Here is a 16853-nt window from a genome sequence, read left to right on the forward strand (position 1 = left end):
GGTTCTTTTCCTAGATACGTCAGATATCCGAGCGGCGCTCCTCCTGCATCATTTCCTGATGAGCCAGTCGTCAAGGGTGGTTTACAAGAAACGAAAAAACAGGCCAGGAGAAATCAGTGCGTCGTACTCCCTCAAAATAAACACGACACTCAGATTAAAAGAAGTCATCAAATGCCTGCTCTTCCCGAGCATCCTTCCTTACTAATTGTCTATCTGGCTGTATCTCAGGATCACCTTCTATATAAATAGTCCTGTAACCACTTCCTTTCCACAATTACAGGTCCGAGTTACATTCAAAGTCCTGAAGGTAGGGATGCCAGAAAACAATATTATCGGAACATCAAAAATATGCGGATCTCACGTGCTGTGAACATCGGATGAAGCGATACATTCATTGGTGTTCGGGAATAGCGCTCTTCCTATTTATCAACCATTGCGAAGATAGAGCACACGTTCACGGTGGAAACATTTTTGCTGGAAAACGTCTCTTGGAATAAAAAAAAATTGTGAGACTCGATTGTGGCGCGGTCAATGACTGGCAAGAATTCGCAGGTTCATATCTGGAAATTGTATCATTGGGGTGCACGGTGCACAGGGTGCGGGATGGATCAGGAGTAGAAGGCTTGCTTACGATTCCCTTTCTTTGTGCATGCCGTGGTGTTCGGCCGTCGTGGGCTTTCCTGAAACGCGACGCTCTGGCGGAGCAGTTGATAACATGTCTTGTGAGGGTATATCCGCCTACAGCCTACAACATAATGCACCTCCACCTTGTTGCACTCGAACATGCCTATTCAATGCATAGAGACAAAGGAATGACAACGTGGTATCAACGACACCTTGATGACAATGGGATCATGAAACTACAAAAACGATGATGGAAGGTCAATGACGGAGCGACCACAATGCCATGAAAACGACAGATTACGACACAGTGATGACGCTATGATGACGTAGGCGGCATTATAACAATGGAAAAGCTGACGTAGTATGACCACTCGGGATAAGACATGCCACATCTAGCCATCTCTTCGCCATCTGCAACAAATTAATGTTCTGCTTGAGGACGTCAGCACATATTAAATGCCCGATATTTACAAGCGTTTGTAACTTTATCATGTTGAGCTTCGTTAGTAACCTTAAAGTGCATCAAACATTTCTCTTTTTGCAGTCTTTAATACGTGAATGATATAATCATAATTGAGGTGAAAGGCACAGATGGCATGATAAATGCATATAAATGCCTTGAAATATCACATAAACTCCAGAAAGCGGGTAAAAAATTCAATACAGGGCATAGACTACAGTAGAATATAATACAGCACAGCTTTCTCGCTCTTTTTTAATGGCCTTTCCAATATGCCGACCTATTTATTGTTGACCTGGTAGATGATCCCAACGCATTATGGCATGGCAATCTAGTGCAAAGCTGTTTTTGTAGCAGCTTGTATTTTAGGAGTTGTATTTTTTTATAAATGCGGCAATAACTTGTGAAATACGACACAGGAGATGCAATACGCAGTTATGCAGCAAGCATGTCATTGTACTGACCATACCGTCAGCAAGAAGGAGAGAGAGAGAAGAAGAAAAGGCAGGGAGGTTAACCAGACTGAGTCCTGTTTGCTACCCTACACGTGGGGAGGAGAATGGGGAGTGAAATAGAGAGAGAGAGAAAACATGAGTCTATACCGCACTTTTACATGCGCTAAGTTAGGTGTAGGATGTCTGTTGCCTTCAGGTAGTGAAGAAGAGCTCGAACAGCTTTCTGGGCTAATGAACTGTGAGGGCAGGCTACCAAGATCTTTGCTTCTGTAAATGGCATGTCATCAAAGGCGAACTGGAGAGTCTTACGTTGGTTATCAAAGCGAGAACAGTGCCACAGAAGATGATTGATGGTCTCTTCGCACTTGCACTTAGCGTACATTGGTGAGTCCGCCAATATAATATGATAGCTGTAGGAGTTGGTGAATGCTACTCCTACCCAGAGCCGACACAGCAGTGTGGCGTCACGTCGTGAAAGGTTAGCTGGTGATTTAAGTTTCACTGATGGGTCGAGGCTGCATTAACGACACTTAGAGTTCTGTGGTGTATGTCAGTAACTTAACGTGATGGTACGAGCGAGACTTGGAAGCTCTCGTGCAGCGTCTACTCTCGAAAAGGTTTAAGGAGTGTCGTGGCGTCATCCTGGGCACGTCGGTCAGCGTCATCGGCGAGGTGATAACCAACGATGCCACAATGTCCCGGCAGCCACTGAAAGATGATATCATGTCCTCGTTCAGAAGCGCAATGGCATGTTTCGTTGATCTTAAACACGAGATCTTGATAATTATAGCCGCACCGACCGCTCCCAGATCGTGGATTTATGTTCTGTAGGGTACTGTCATACTTTCTGTTCTACCTGTTTTCCCCGTGTTCAGAAAACCGCATGAATCGCAGGAAATACGTAGAACTGGGAGTCGTGCGAATCTCTGATCCTGCATCGTTAGAGCAATTGGAGAGGTGTAAATCTCTCTAAAGCCACGCGACAAATGTCGAACGCTTCTATCAGATGAGTAAACGTTCTTTGAGTCACATACACGCTCTCTCTGAACAATGAATATATAAAGAATAGCAGGAATGTAAAATTTGTCGGAGCAGAAAAATAATACCTTGAAAATATCTCATTGCTTTGTGCGTTTTCCATGCATTGCAATAAAATTATAGCGATGTATGCGCCTCAACAATATCTTTCAAGGAGGTCGCTGACACGAATAACTTAAAAAATGTCAAGACCTGAATGTCAAAGCAGTAAAATATAGACGTGCGAAACGGTCACTGGAAGTTCATCTCAAAGTGATTATGTAATAAATAATCATAAAAGAAATCTATGAGAGAATATTTTAAGCGTTCGTAAGAGCGACGTGCCTTAGTTTCAGACGGCAAAGAAAAGATGCGCTTGTACGTAGTGTTTTCTGTGCTTCATTTGTTAATATCAATGAAGACGGAGGGCGGCTACATGGCGGAGAATAGCACCTACAACATTGATTATGATGACGACTCCACAGAGGTTATAGGTGTACCTAAGAATAAACCAACGACGCAAACGGTACAGATACCTCATAAAAATAGAACAAGTACGGAAGACTATACAGACATACAACAGGTAAAAATCCTTCCTATCTTTTTTTACGTCTTGTGCCAAGCTGTCGGATCAGTTCTTTACAGACATGTCACAGCCAGCCCAACTGAGCTGGCTTTAAAGAGTGCGTCCTTGTTAACAACTTTCTATCAGATATTGCATGACCTGTATACATGATAATGATAGACCTTATAAAAGCAGCGTTCTTTTTTTCAATTGAAGAGTGCATCATATCTCACTTGCAATATTGCGTGTTGCCAAAATCGCGTCTTTTTTTCTTTCGTGAGGGAGAGTTCACTCATCTATCATAGATGCAAGACCTGTGCTTCACACGCTTGCCTTGGCGCTAGGTCCTTATTAAGTTTAGAAAAATGTTTACTTTTACTGGGTGATGGTCCCCATTCCAACTATTTCCGTTGCGGTAATGTAGGCATTACTGACTTTTTCCTCAGTTTTGTGTCTTAGGAGGTTGTTAAGTTATTACTTATCCAAGTAGTTGCCTCCATCCTAAGAAGTTTTGTTGTAAAGTGAATGTAAATTTGAACGGCACCTACATTAGGAAAGTGAATGAAACCATATTTCGTTCCTATTTGCATAGGTTCAATAATTTTAGCGCCGTTTTCAATGTTATCTTCAATAAGCATTGCAGCCTGAAATTATAACTGAAAGAAAATTATGAGGCCGGGATTGGCCGTGCTCTTGTGTTAGTATGAGACACACTGCTCGTATCACTATTCCCAAAGGAGCCCGGATATTCTGTGCTTATACGCAAAAGGTCCCAGTTTGAAACATTCGCATTATTAGGTGGCATAATCAGCGAGCTTTCAAAAATATTTCCTGCAATAGATTCGCTCCATGTAAAACGACAAGTCGACAACATCGACCGCTCACCACCTGTATAAATTCAAAATATATTGGAGTTCACTGACCTAGAGTTATTTAACTTTGACAGCGATGTTAATGCGACTAGACTTGTTAGAAAACATAAAATGCCATTTTTTAAAGCTCTCCTTAAGAAATCGATTATTTACCAAGTTTATATTCAAACTAAATATGGTGTCTGCTATGGGCTCAAAACCGTTATTAGGAGCAAGGTTCTGAGCGCGCGAGTCATCTGTAAGGAACGTTTTGAAGCTTGTGCAATAATGTTAGGCAACTGAAAGGCTTATTAGAAATGGTCGAAAGAAACAGTTTTGCTGAAAATTGTTCTGTCAACTTGCGAAATCGAAGACGTTGGCAGTTTCTTTTTTCTTTACGGAATGTTTGTTATGGGGGGGGGTCATTCACCAATAGAACGTTGACCAGTCTTTTTATAACAATGCGTGTGCTCCTAATAGACCAATCTAGCGTGATGAACTTCATCCTTAAAAGAGAACGCTCTCGTTTATCCTACCACTTTCTGACGCCGAAGAATGCGTCGGAAAGCAGTTTCTGAACACCCACGTCAAGCCAAAATTATGTAGGCTAGTTTCCACAGGAGCCTACTAAACGGCAACTTCATGACGACCACTGACACATCCGCTTGGTGTGTGCTGCACCCGAATATTTAAAAAGACATAGGCCTATTCCATTATTATCTCCAGCCCCCTACATACTAAAGAATGTAAAAGCAGCAAGCCCCAATTCAAATAATATGAAAACAAAACTCATATGTAAAACTCTAACGTCCGCCAGCATTTCAGAAGATACCGCCAGCCCCCAAGTTGAATTAAAGCAGCGAACCAATCGCACAGGAGTCCCTACTGGAAAAGATTGGGCAAAGGACCATTTGCTTTTATGAAAATCAAGAACGAATTCTAAAGGTTCATCCAAACATTCCGACGCGGGCCCGCGACAATATGCGAGGCCATGCAAGAGAAACGGATTTTCTGCTCCGCCCTCCTGATAGATGGCGCCAATTACCTCTGCTACCGAAGCCGCGGAGTTTCCCAGGCCGGCTACGTACACTGCAGCGGCTATTACGATAGCAGCCGTAGTTTCATCAAAGCTACTGCCTTCGTGTCGAAAATAGAGTGCAAGTTTTCGTCGTTTCCCGAGGCTACCATTGCTGACTGTTTAACCGCTCTGGGAAGGAAATTATAGCTTTCCACAGAATGATCTCTGTATTTGTACCGTGTGGATTGTCATTTAGAACACGTCCGTCACCTGTCTTTTTTTTTTCAATACACGACCTGCGCATTTAATTACTCGTAGAAAACTCACCCGTTCCAATGAAAACGCGCTAGCTTCGTGCCGCGGCCGCTTTGGATGCTAGCTGTTACGTGTCTAGAAATCCTGGATACGTTTCGCACGGTATGGGACTCCGCTGCGGTGCCGGTGGGCCTACGTTAGTTACCACGGGGTTTTCACTGGTGGGTGTTCGTTTCACAGGTTTACAGCGAAGGAACCGCAGTACGTGGACCAGGCGCATCGTGGTGCATTGAACTGAAAAACGCAAGAGACTCAAATTTGTTGTACATTTTCTGTTCACGAATAATCTGCAAGCAATAGGCCTCTGTAATAGAACGCGAAAATTTTGAATCAGATGTCAGCTTGTTGATTGTGCTTCAAACATTTCCAAACAGTTAAATTTCTGCAATATTTAGCGTGGCGTGCTCTCGCCAAGAACGGTACACAGGATCCTTATGGCGTTTCAGTAAAATTGCTTATCGCACTGCGGGTAAACATAGCTTAGGATCAGCCATGAATGGAAGTGGAACAAACGCGAGTTAATGACATCTTAGTTGAAATCAAGAAAAAGAAATAGGCATGGGCAGGACATGTAATGAGGAGGGAAGGTAACCAATGGTCATTAAGGGTTACGGACTAGATTTCAAGAGAAGGGAAGTGTAGCAGGGGGCGGCAGAAAGTTAGGTGGGCGGATGAGATTAAGAAGTTTGCAGGGACGACATGGCCACAATTAGTACATGGCCGGGGTAGTTGGAGAAGTATAGGAGAGGCCTTCGCCCTGCAGTGCGCGTAACCAAGCTGATGATGATGATGATGATGATGGAACTGGAACAAACAGATGACACTCGTAGCATATCGCTTTAACAATATAGATAGGCTAGAACACGATCATATACTCAGACTGTATGGTCCCAGCTGCGCTAATTCATATGTAGAGATTATATACGCTCCTAAACGCGTTATTCAATGTATACGTGTGAAATAAAATATTCAGAATTTGTCATTGAGGCAAGCGCAAAAGAATGCGCGATTTCGGCTGTACTTAAAACGCTGTATCAGGAGAGGCATGGTGCGATGCGGCATCTGACATGTCCCAAGAACAGTGAAAACGATTTCTAAAAATATTCTTACAAAATGCGGCGTCCTATTGAACGCTACAGCAACGACGAATTCCTCAGGTATTATTATAGAGTGGCCGGTGTGATCGGAGCACCAGGGCCTACACCGCGGATTGCGCAGTCCTACACAACCACAATCGCAGTAGGGTCGGTTACTCACCGGTCTTATCACTCAACCCCGGATAACGCATATATCGCTGCTCGCGGTGGCATTGATTAGTTTCGTTTTGGCATGAAATGGTGTTCAGTGGAACAAAATTACATCACGTGTGCAGCTAGTCCGTAAATGATCATGCACTACTAAATAAATAAAGATAAAAACAGAGCTTTACCGGCCGAAACCAAGATATGATTACGAAACGCATCCTAGTGGGTCACTTCGGAATAATTTAGAGCAGCTCGGGTTCTTTAACGTGCATCGAATGTCTGGTACGCTGTTTCTGTTTATTCCTCTTTTTTTTGCATTTCGCCGCCGTTGTCGCGATTTAATCCCGAGACCTCGGTCTTAGAAACACAGCGCCAAAGCCACTAAAGCACCATGGCGGGTGCTCAGCACGAAGCAACTGGCGTGATCGCGAGGAACAATGCTATATAAGGCATTTCGTCTCGCAGACAGTAAGCGAACACCTACTGTCTCGGTAAGGTGGCTTGATTGGTTCAAACGTAGATTATTTCGTTCGCTGTTCACACGACCTACGCTCAGAAAACCGATTTATCTATGCCCACGGTGTTTACGTGGTAAAAAATAATGATAAAATAGGCAGACTGTGACCAACGGCGGCTGGATCCCAAGCTACGTCGGCGGTGAGCGCGGCGATCAGTCAGCTGGGACAACCTTCATAATAGGCCGTATTTCATAGGGGGCAAAATGCACAAAGCACCTGTCTAACGTGAATTTGGGCGCAAGGCGAGGCACGGTGGTTTGGAAGCGTAAAACGACCTAATAAAGATATCAAACACCTGCCGAGCGTACAAGCGCAGGCGACCAATATGGGTGGAGCTGATGGACGGTGCCGTAGCGCTTGGACTATATCGACATTGCCAACCGGGGTTCGAAAACATGTTCGCTTTCGAGCCAGGCAGTGAAATTGTTGTGCAGATATCAAAAAAGATTATAAACCCACGTATGGGTAGCTTGCATCAATTTTGCAATGGCAGTGTGGCACCTGTGGTACTTCGCCAATACACAGAACGTCAAACCCTACCAGGCGGACGGCACGCAAAAGTACCTGGAATAGTTGGATGCTAATCAGCAGAGCCGATGACTTAAGGCTCCTCACAATGACACCTTTGTGGAATCAAAACGTTTTAACTAAGAAATGAATTATCAATGATTCGCGTTATATCATGACTTTGAAGCAACGATGTCTTCGTTTCAGAACACCCAACATTAAACGATATTCAGAATCCTTGTTGAAACACCTGAACGCATTCCTATCTAAAATTTGGCCTTGTCAGCAAATGGTTATCCTGGTTTTTCAAAGTTGTTTTTGGTTTCAGTTGTCTTCTCCGCAAAATATGATCCCGCAGTTCCTGAACTATTTTGGTAATTGTCATTTGTTCGATTTTCGTAGCTAAGTTGCACACGATTACTCTGTTGCGGAAAGAAGTTCGCTGAACTAAATATAAGAGTGTCATTTGAAGGAAAATTTTCCCTAAACAATTGGTCGCATAAAAGAAAAATTTTCTGTTTACTTATAATGAACTTCCTTTCAGTTCCTTAACACAACAGAAAAAATATGGGTATATCAAAGCACTCAAAGAACTAATGATACATGCAAAGTGGACGACATTGATTACGCATATGAGCTCGGTGCCTGCATGACCAGGTATCACGTATCAAACGGATCGACGTAAGTTTTCACGAGAAAGATAACTCTGTCTCACTAAATAACAAACATGTTTCTTGGCACTAGGTATAAAACGACTGTTGAAGCTAAGTTCTCATTTCATATTCATACTGAAGATCACAGCCGCCCTTACAATGAATTCATAATTCCTAATGAAGGCAAGTACATTTTTGTTGACCGCTGGCTTCCTTGGATAACTTATTCTCTCTTTCGTCAATAGTTTCCCCTCATAGAGGCTAAAGACAAATCGAAAAGTTTAGTTTTGTGCAGAAATATAAATTGACACGTAATTACCTTAAAGGGACAAGCTACCATTCTGGCCTAATGAAGGTCTAATTTTTGGACCGGTTTATGATTATTTATTATTTTAAGAATTGCTGTTGTTGCCTAAATAACATGAACTGAGTCGTATTATATTCAGCGTTTCTATTTTAACCCTCGCACCTCTCGCATTTTTTTAGGGAAACAACTTCAGAATTAAAATGTTTTATCTAGCAGCGTATATTGCTTAGCTTCCATGCAGACAGAACAGATATTATATGGAGTATTATTATAGAGCTATCACTGATGCTTCAGGTTACTTTGGTTGAGTTGGAACAAGGAGAAGCAATGAGCCTGGTCTTCGTAAGGCACAACAACATAAAACCAACCGGTGACAACATCCGAAAAACATAGGGGGAATCACTTATTTTAATTGAAATATACGAAATATAGATAAATAAATATTAAGGGGGATGACTAATTACCTGGCCGGAAGTGGGATCCCACATGCAATCAGTTGTATTTACATCGACATTTCATTTTTACACTTTTATTTCACACATTTCATTTACTAAGCAAACAATTTCAACAAAGCTTTCTTTGTTTCATCGTCTGTTGACTTTATGCGGTGTTTACTTCCGTTAAGCTAATGTCTCTAGCGTATTGTTTGAAATCAGGTGTTCCGAGTACATCTTAAACAGTTGTTATACGCATGGTTGTTGGAATAACCTCGCCTCGTATAGAACTAGTATTTAGTCCATTATTTAGTGGCTATGTTAATTACTCTACGTCTATCTGCATTTGAGCCTTATTATTCCGCTTTGGGGGCGTAGGGTGGTCCCTATGTTTTTGTGCTGGGGCACTTAAAGAAAGAAGAAAAAGAACATACTATCAGCGTGATCAACGGCCAAGGACAAGAGGTAGCAGCGGCCTCGGTAAGCACTCCGGACATCGACTGCGCGGAAGAAACGGCGATAGCCCTGGCGGCCACTACGGGCCAGCGGGAGCAAGATCTAATAACAATCATCACCGACTCATAAACAGCATGTAGAAATTACCAAAAGGGCCGCATTTCCAAACAAGCCCTGAGCATCCTCGAAACACGAGACAATTTTACAGAACTGTACAATGTCCGGGCCTCGGGACACGAGTCCCTGGCGGGTAATGTAGCAGCAAATGCCGCTGCCCGAGATCACATTCTCCGGGCTATCCCACCGGGTTCACGAGCACCGGTAGACCAACAAGATAGCGTCCCGAAAAGATACGCCGATAACCTGAGCCATTACAGACTGGGTAGGAGGATCTATCCATCCCCGCATCCCCAGCTGACAAGAGAAGAGGCGGTGATCTTCCGAAGACTACAGACCGGCACATTCCCGCACGGCACCCTGCTACACGCCACGTATCCTACGAGCTACACTCACAAATGCGCGTTCTGCTCTACGCCCAATATCCTCTACCACATGCTATGGGAATGTCAACAAAACCCATCGACACCACCCATCACCGGACCAACCGTCGAGCAGTGGGAGGCCCAGCTGACAAGCTCGAGCCCTGAAGACCAGCATCGCCTGGTGAGCAGGGCCAAGCTATGGGCTCAGGCCCAGGGCATCCTGCACTAGGGACGCCGCCCACCTCGGGCTATTTTACCGTCGGCTCATTTCTACTAATAAAGTTTATACCTCCTCCTCCTCCTCCTGCTGAGTACAAAAGTTTACTTATTTTGGGACTTCTGCGAGCACACACAATCGCTACAAATGGCGGTTCAACCTGTCGAGGTGTGCAAATTAAAATGCGCCAAGGGTTTCAGGATGGTGGCTTGTCCGCAAGTACTTCGTAAGTGCATTGTGTGCTGCTGTTCAATGCATGCGTCCATCATGTAAACGTTTCAATGTCGCGCTTCTGTGCTAGAGGTCCTGTTTTCCAAACCTGCCAGGGAATGATTTCAATATTATTTATTTATTTATTTATTCATTTATTACGTAGTACTTCGTTGTTAAAAATGATGAATTTAAAAGTCGAAAACACGCTTAAAGCCAGTAGGAGGAAGCTTATGCAAATTCATGCACTTCCGGTGATTGCCACGCTGGATGAACCATACAGTTTCATACAAGAATTATTACTGATTCCCTGTGGTTCCGTCTGGCGCTACTGTCTACAGGAGCAGGAGCGGATGATCCAGCATGGGAGTTATGGGAAATACACAAATTTGCCTAAACTTCATTTTCCTGGCTTAAAACGGCTTCGTGACTTCGTAAATTAGTCATTTTCAACAACGCACTACGCAAAAAATAATTACGTACACAATGTTAAAATTGTCCGCCGGCAGGATTCCAACGCAGGACATGTAGCAGAGTCTCCCGATGTTGAAACCATTAAGCCACCGATGCACGCATCGACAAGCGAAATATAACGCCCGTATGAATGTATCGCGGGGACCGCGGCGACCGCATTTCGATGGGGGCGAAATACGGAAACAACCGTGTACTTAGACTTAGGCGCACCTTAAAGAACCCCAGGTGGTCCAAATTTCCGGAGCCCTACACTATGGGGAGCCTCGTAAACAGAAAGTGCTTTCAGCTCGTTAAACCCCATAATTTAATTTATCGCGGACAAGTCAGTGCCTTCAGACGCTTGGCGCGTCTGATTTGGCCACCACGACAAGCTGAACCGTTGCAAGCGGTAGCGATTGTGCGTGTTCGCAGCGTGTTCTGCACTTAGAAAAGTATAGATGGCACCGAAATTTATTAGTATGAAGGCATACAAAGCCTAATACTCGAATCCTCAGGAACGTCTCCGTCAACAAGCACGAATATCAAACATATCCACGCGATTCCCATCATTCCCACGGTGGCTCAGTGACTGCAGCACCAGAGTTCCCTCTAGTGGAGTCCTACATATTTCGCGGCGCCTGTTCAAAAAAAAAAGAAAAGATTTTGCGCTCACGGCTGCGCAGTTCGTGTTTAAATTTTGCTGAAAGACCGCTTTTAGAGTCTATGTAGTTTAGTGTAACACCTGATATGGCTAATTTTCTGGTTGTAAAGAAAAAAAGAGCAAATTTACCTTCATCTCTGGGGATGCGAGCTGCTCCAGTGACGGCGCTAGTATAAACTTGTATCGCCACCTGCCGGCAGCTGCAGAAAGCAGCGTTTCAGGGAGTGTAGTCGCGCGTTGCCCTCTACTGGAACCAAGGAGGTATAAAAAAAATCTGTGGTGGCAGCCTCGTACTTTCTTAGCAGCGCAGGTGAAGCCAGAATTTGCCTATACTTGCACTCTCAAAGTAAGCCGCGACAGCTGTAACTTCTCACAGCTCACGTCCGTTCTTCGGGTGTTCTTGTACCTTTGTTTGTTACGCTCTATCTGCCATCGTTCTTTCCAATTTCAAAGCCTGTCAATATCTGTACAAATGATGAAGGCCCCACGACCACGCATAATCGGCACTAATTAGAGCGATTTAGCCTTTCGCGATTGTCAAAATGAAAAGGCCCCAAGTGTCTCAACGCGTTCGCTAGCCCTCGAAGAACCCATAAGGATGTTCTATACGCGTGTGAATCAATGCGTCCGTGGCGCAAGGTTTTCAGTATGGGGTTCTGTACACGATATCTTGTGTTTGAATCCTCCCATCGGAGAGCTTTGATAGTGTCTATTTAATTATTTCTAATGCAGTGTGTTGGTTAAAATATGAGTTCGTGAAGACAGCTGAAGCCAGGAGGGCAAAGTTTAAGCATCACTCTCCCAGGCTGGCTCAACCACGCCGCTTGCAGCTCCCGTAAACACTAGTGGACACTAGCGCCACAAATCCTTCTAATAATTGTTGCTTGAAATCTTGAGATTTGGCCTTTTCGCAGATGTGCGTCGACAACTTGCGGATTTCTCACAAAATATTGCATCGGTGGTTCGCGCGCCCACAACTAGGTGGCTGTAACCGTACAGTAGTGTGTGTATTCAGAGCAATGCAACTCATCTAGCCTAAACGGCTACACTGGTCGTTTGGGTCATCAAACGGTAAGACGAACGGAACGGTGTGAAAAATTAACCCAGCAAACGAATCCTGCGCATTAAAAATGCTGTTCCATGGAAGTGCAATTACTTATTCTTAACAGTTTTTTTTATTCTGTTTTAGAAGTTCACAAGCCATACGAGACTTTAGTATACCAAAGCAAAGACAACAAATGTGGAGTGTTTTACATGAATTTCCACCGTGTCTTAGAAGGTACGTACTTAAACATTGTCCAGGGTATTTACTTATACTCTAACGCACCGTCATTTTCGCCTGTAGGGATCAACACCAATTAAATTTTACCTACAATGTTAACTTTTATTTGCCATGACAGGAAGGGAAACATACTTACTCAGTTCCTAATAAACGGACAACACATATCCCATAGTTATGGGTACGAAGTAAAAAAATTTGTAAGAATTTCAAAAGCTCAACTGGCAGGGTCATTCTAAGTAAACTCGGGCTGAATCCCGTTATGAATTCAGCAGGAAGAACAACATTACTCGGTGCGGTCAAACGCTGTCTGGTTATAAAACCGTTGCCCAAGAACACGCTCCCTGGGAGACACAACAAGAGGCGGTCTGCCAGAGCCAAAGCCCTTCAAGGAAGGTATAAAAGCAACCAGCACACCGCTTATGTCGATGCAGCAAAGCAAAATCACCAAAATTACGTAGTGAGCGTCGTGATCGGAGAGGGAAGTCTCCTCAACGCCGCGACCATAAAAACAGTGTCCACCGTGGAAGCGGAAGAGACTGCCATTGCTTTGGCCATCACGAATCCCTCCGTGCGAACTATCATAAGCGACTCAAAAAGGGCAATATTCAACTTTTCGAGAGGCAGCATAGGCGTCTGTGCAGCGCGAGCCCTACGGGACTTTACAAATGAAAATACTCTTGAACTCGTATGGGTCCCTGCCCATTCGGGGAATCAAAAGAATGAGGAGGCGCACTGGGTAGCCCGAGGTCTGATCAACCTGTAAGTGTGCCCCTCAGACTCGGATCCCATGGATGAGGCACCGACGACATACCACGAGATAAACTACTACAAGCAAAAAAGGCGAATCTACCCGCCTCCAAACTCAAGCCACACGCGAGCGCAAGCCTCAATCATGCGTCTAATCCAAACTAAGTCGTTCCCCAGCCCACATTGGGTGGCCATAATTACCAACGGGCAATGTAACCCAACATGTCAAAACTACACAAATGAAACATTGGCTACCCAAAATCCCATTCTTTGGGAGTGCGAGGGCTTGCCCACTCCCAGGTCGCTCCTTTCAGCTCCCTCACAACAGACGTGGGAGGAGCTGCTCAGAACGCCGGATGAAAAACTACAAAAAGCCCTCGTTGCCTGGGCCGAAGGGGTCGCTCCTCCTGAGGGGCCATCCTAGGACTCGGGCCAGTGAGATAACTGAGCAAAATCTCAATAAAATTGTTACCACCACCTCAATAAAGAATGCCAGATCATCATTACGATTGGTAATGATATTCTAATATTATTAGCGGTGTCAATAGCCAATATAATCAATATGATAAGGGAAACTATTCATGTTATTGTGTGCTGATTGTTCATTATTGCGCTCTGCAAATGAAATAATCGTAAAATCTTCCTTACAGGCTTTACAAGCAGAACAAAGAAATGAGGTGTTTAGTCTGAAAAAGCTGGAGTTCCGCCCGAAAGGCGAAGGGCCGATTACGATAGAAAATTAGTAGATAAATGTACGAAGCGAGGATAGTACTTTTAGCGGCCGTAATACCTTTTAAACATTCGCTTGCAAACTTAATTAAGAATAATAAAATACGTAAGCGGGACAAAGCGAAGACGTAGGAAGAAACAGACACACAGAAAAAGCGCTGCCTTTGTGTGTATGCTTCTTTCTACGTCCTTGTTAACTCGCCCTTACGCATTGTATCATGGATTCGACCAATTAGCCCGCCTACACGTTTCAACTAAACTAACAAGCACGGTGCCACGCGCGCACAGGTAAACATAAACACATCTCGCTCGATGAGGCCGGACACTGGCAGTCAAAATGCTGGAGTGAGAAATTGCGGCAGCAGCAAGCGAATCCACGTTCGTGCATTTTTCGCTTCAACGCGAACGCAACGTCAAAAGCACAGCGCATACGTAGCTACCGGCACAATGCACACTCTGTAAACAACGCAGATCCCTTTCAACAAACACGAAGGCCGACAACGCTTCCCTACAGCGTACGCAACTGCGTCTACTACGGCGTCCACCATTCGCGAGCTCAACACCGTAGTAGACGTGGCGATTGTATACACTCTGGACAGAGCGCCGGGCGAAAGAGGACATCGAGGCACCCTAGCAGCCACCGCATAAGAACGCCCCCGCTCCCTCGCCTGACCCCGCTGCCTCGCGCGCGACAGGAGAGGGCACGCTCGCGGCCCACGTTCCTCGCTCGCGCAGGCGACATTGAACCGCGTTCGCCGGCTCACCCTCGCAAGCTTTCACTCGCATATACGGCATACGGCGCGTGGCGACGGTTGTATCGACCTTGGACTTTATACTGAACCTCACGATGACGGCGACGCCAATAGAAGAAATTTTTTTCGCAATAAAAATATTTGGTTTTATGCAACGGATATATATTTTGCCGGAAATACCAGGCCGCAAATAATTTTGGGCAGAAAGAATTATCCGAGAAAAGCAAAGTAAAGCTACACAAAAATACGACATGCTGCGCTGATTGACAACTGTTTTATTTTCGCGATGAATAAGCTGTTAATTCCGGTGTAAGCTTCATAAAAGCAGCTACCTTCGTCAAAGGCTCAAAAAAATGCAGGGTGGACTCACGTAACGATTCATGAAAAGGGGAAATGCCCCAACTCACTAGTTTACCGAGAGTTATCTGTCGTTTTTGTCAAGTCACGGAAGAGATAGGGTACACACATATTTTTCTTTTCTATGTGTTAACCCTTTGAGGGTTACTGCTCTTCATGTAGAACTGCCGAAACAAGGCCGACGTGGCTACGGCCATACATTCGTGTATGGCGCCGTCTTAACGTCCCACAAACGTGCCTTTTCGGACCTAAGTGCCACCTTGCCGGCGACGCGTTCCTCTGCGGGTGCTACAACATTTGGTGACTTCGAAAGAAGAATGGTACAGTGCTTCTATTCAAAGGCTCCCGCGAAGACTGATGATTCGTTGCGATCTGCAGCGACTACCATATCTGCAGTTATGGAATTAGTACCGCTTCGCCTAGTTCCCTGAGGATCCTCAAGCTAGCGCTTGTGTTCTTTTATTCGGAATTCTCCCGAGTATTGCTCCGAGTTACCAGCGTCTAAATATCTGGTTTATATCTCGCTTCTTATCACTCAAAGCATAGATCAAGCTTAGGCATGTGACTATATTGTCCACCGGTGGACGCTCCCAAACCGGTAATACTTCAACGCGTGCGCACATAAACTGCACATTTAACTGCCAGCGGCCTGATGGCAGCATAAGGCTTTTAAATAAGATAGGCGCTTGCATATATTAACCCTACAGTCACAAATCTTATTGCATTGCTGCAATGTCGCATTTGTCGCACTCATCATATTTTGAGGGGATAAAATTATAGTGTACAGGACAGCTTGCCCTATGAGGTCGCCAGCACAATAAATCGTTACGATCCCATCTCAAGAAATAATTATCGGCGGAGATGATCGTGTATGTGCGAGCTTATTTCAGCATTATATTTATTCTTCTGTGCACATTTGTTTTCTTATTTCAGATCCTGAAGTCTGGTTTGAAATGAGATTAAAGAACACCTCATTACTAACAGGGCCAGATAGGGGATGCATGGAGCGTTTCCAAGAAATTTCTCGTAATCAAAATCTAACGTATAACTATACTTCTCAATGCCAATGTATATTCCTTGACCAAGCTCATTAAACCAGAGTAACATGAAAACGTTGCAAACAAGGACTTTCGGCTTTTACTGAATACAACACTTGAGCGCAGACGTAGCATCCAACTTGGACTATGCTTTAGTTGCAAATCCCAGAATTTCATCAAGGAATCGTCTACAACACTGTAATTATTACTTGAGCAACTCATAAACACCTGTCCGCCTTCACCCTCTCCTCGTGTTTTTCTTACGCTGCTTCACCTATGCAAGTTTTATTTTGCTTGTAACGTCTGCATTATACGGCTCGCATGAGTGACCGCTGTCACCCTGCAAGTATCATTTTTATATAATTTATTGATGTTATCCGAAAATGCAGCATGCCCTTTTCGGACCCTTGCGCGGGTGCATTACGCAGTCAGTAGAAGAACACCAACAAAAGACAAAATTTCAGCAAAATCTGCAGCTAATATAAGCGAAGAAAGATAATGA

The 16853-nt window shown here is 44.4% G+C and overlaps 1 long non-coding RNA gene across 1 annotated transcript; it reads left to right on the forward strand.

Annotated features, from left to right (window-relative positions):
• The first annotated feature begins 2925 nt into the window (after positions 1 to 2925).
• LOC142587028 (uncharacterized) lies at positions 2926 to 16613 on the forward strand. Its single transcript, XR_012829338.1, has 5 exons — positions 2926 to 3139; positions 8119 to 8255; positions 8319 to 8410; positions 12637 to 12726; positions 16248 to 16613. It is a non-coding gene; the product is annotated as an uncharacterized LOC142587028 (long non-coding RNA).
• The last annotated feature ends 240 nt before the right edge of the window (positions 16614 to 16853 follow it).

Source organism: Dermacentor variabilis, chromosome 7, assembly GCF_050947875.1.
Source record: "Dermacentor variabilis isolate Ectoservices chromosome 7, ASM5094787v1, whole genome shotgun sequence".
NCBI classification, from domain to species: Eukaryota; Metazoa; Arthropoda; class Arachnida; order Ixodida; family Ixodidae; genus Dermacentor; species Dermacentor variabilis.